Source organism: Corvus brachyrhynchos, unplaced genomic scaffold, assembly GCF_000691975.1.
Source record: "Corvus brachyrhynchos isolate BGI_N302 unplaced genomic scaffold, ASM69197v1 scaffold66, whole genome shotgun sequence".
Classification (NCBI taxonomy): Eukaryota; Metazoa; Chordata; class Aves; order Passeriformes; family Corvidae; genus Corvus; species Corvus brachyrhynchos.
The window spans coordinates 263,603-265,804 of record NW_008238440.1 but is presented as its reverse complement, the minus strand read 5'-3'; positions in this window follow the sequence as shown (position 1 = coordinate 265,804).

The following is a 2,202-nucleotide window of genomic DNA, read 5'->3' as shown; positions in this document are numbered from 1 at the left end:
CCAAGTCCCAGCCGGGCCTGGGGCACTGCCAGGGATCCAGGGGCAACCACAGCTGCTCTGGGCACCCTGTGCCAGGGTCTCACAACCCTCACAGGGAGGAATTCCTCACCAATATCCCATCTGTCCCTGCCCTGTGGCAGTGGGAAGCCATTTCCCCTTGTCCTGCCACTCCAGTTGCTGATGAAATCCCTCTTGAATTTTCTTTATAGCCCCTTCAGACCCTGGAAGGAGCTGTGAGCTCTCCACACAACCTTCTCCTCTCCCGGCTCAGCAGCCCCAGCTCTCCCAGCCTGGCTCCAGAGGAGAGGTGCTCCAGTCCCCTCAGCAACTCAGTGATCTCCTCTGGCCTCTCTCCAGCAGCTCCACATCTTTCCTGTGCTGGGCCCCAGGGCTGGAGGCAGCTCTGCAGGTGGGTCTCACCTGAGTGGGGCAGAGAGGCAGAATTCCGCCCTCCCCTGCTGCCCAAAGCGCACTTCCCAAACCCCACCACAGAAATCCACAGATGGCCATGGCTCAGTCCCATTTTGCCCTACAGCCCCAATCCTCTTGCTTTTTGCATCCTGCGTGCAGCCCCAGCACAGCACAAATTCAGGGATTACTGAAGCAGAGTGTGCAGAATTCAGCTTCAGTTCTGCCAACTCAGATCCTCTCCAGCACGTGCCATGGAACTCTTTTCCTCCCTTATTAGCCAACATCTGCCCAACTTCCGATGAATTTCCCCCCAACTCCCACTCAAAGGTGACCAGTGTGTGACTGTGCCTCCGCCAACATGCCCTGACACAGATTTTTGCTGCAATCTCCTTGCAAAACCCTTCCCTGATCTCGAAAATCCCAGCCAGGGTCACAGATTGCAGCACTGGCTGCGCAAGGGCCGTGTCACTGAGTGTTACCAAAGCCCGTGTAACTCCCGGGAAAGAGATGTCCCAGGAGCTCCACAGGGACCCAGTGACCACCGTGGGATCTCTGGCAGCATTCCTCAACTCCAGACCCAGCAAAGGGTCCTTGGATAAGAAACTTGGTTGGGTCTGGCCACAAATTAGCACGTTGTGTTTAACATTAACCTGCCCTGCTGCCCCCCCGGCCTCTGCCTTCCTCCGAAAGTCACTTTTCTTACCCAGTAATTTCACCAAAGTATAAATCCTGAAGGAAAGGGAGGGTAGGAAAACCACACCAGACGCACAACATGCTGTGTTTGACGAAGGGGGAAGAGGCCTGGTGCAACCAAAAAGAGGATTACAGGAAGCCTTGGGACAAACAAGCCGCAAAGCTCAGCCAAAGAATCCAAACTCAGATGACGTCAGAGCGAAAAAAAATTAAACCTACAGCCCTTTGCATAAAATTCTGCAATGTAAGAACGTGCAGGGAAAGAACTGTGTTTGGCTGCTTTCACAAACCACATCCCATTCTAACTAAAGCTTCCAGGAAATTAGAAAAAAATTCGTAAACCTGGCAGAAAGTCTTCAAGGAGGATTATTTTGTTACACGTGTGAGAGTGTGAGCTCAGCCATGGCCTGGCTGTCTGCAAACAATGAGAAACTGCTGGAGGAGGAATAGGTGAGGGAGAGGAGGAATATGATGAAAACAGGAGGGACAAGAAGAGGAGAGCGAGAGGAGGAGGAAAGGAGGAGGAACAAGAGAAGGAAAGGAGGAAGGATGAGAAGGAGAGGACGAATAAGAGAAAGAGATGAGGAGGAATAGAGAAATAGGAGGAGAGAAGGAATACAAGGGGGAATGCAGGAACAGGAAGGAGAGGAATAGGAGAGGGAGGGGAGCAATGGGAGGAGGAGAGGAACAGGAATAAGAGGAGGAGAAAAACAGGAGGAGGAGAGGAATAGGAGAGAAACAGGCGGAGGAGGAGGAAAGGAACAGAAGGAGGAGAGGGAGAGAAACAGGAGAAAAGGAATAGGAACAGGAGGAGGAGAGGAAGAGGAAGAATAGGAAAGGAGGAATAGGAGAGGGAAAGGTGGAATATAAGGAGATTAATAGGAGGAGGAGAAGAGGAGGAATAGGAGAAGGAGTGTAATAGGTACAGAAGAGGAATATGAGGAATAGGAAAGGAGGAATAGGAGGAGGAGAAGGGCTTTTCGCAGCCCCCCGAGAACTTCTCACTCGCCTTGCCAAGCTCCTTCCCTCCCCTCAGAGCTGCTCCACCAGCAGCGGGTGTTGTGCCCTCGGCTCCAGGGGCCCACAGCGGCGCAGAGC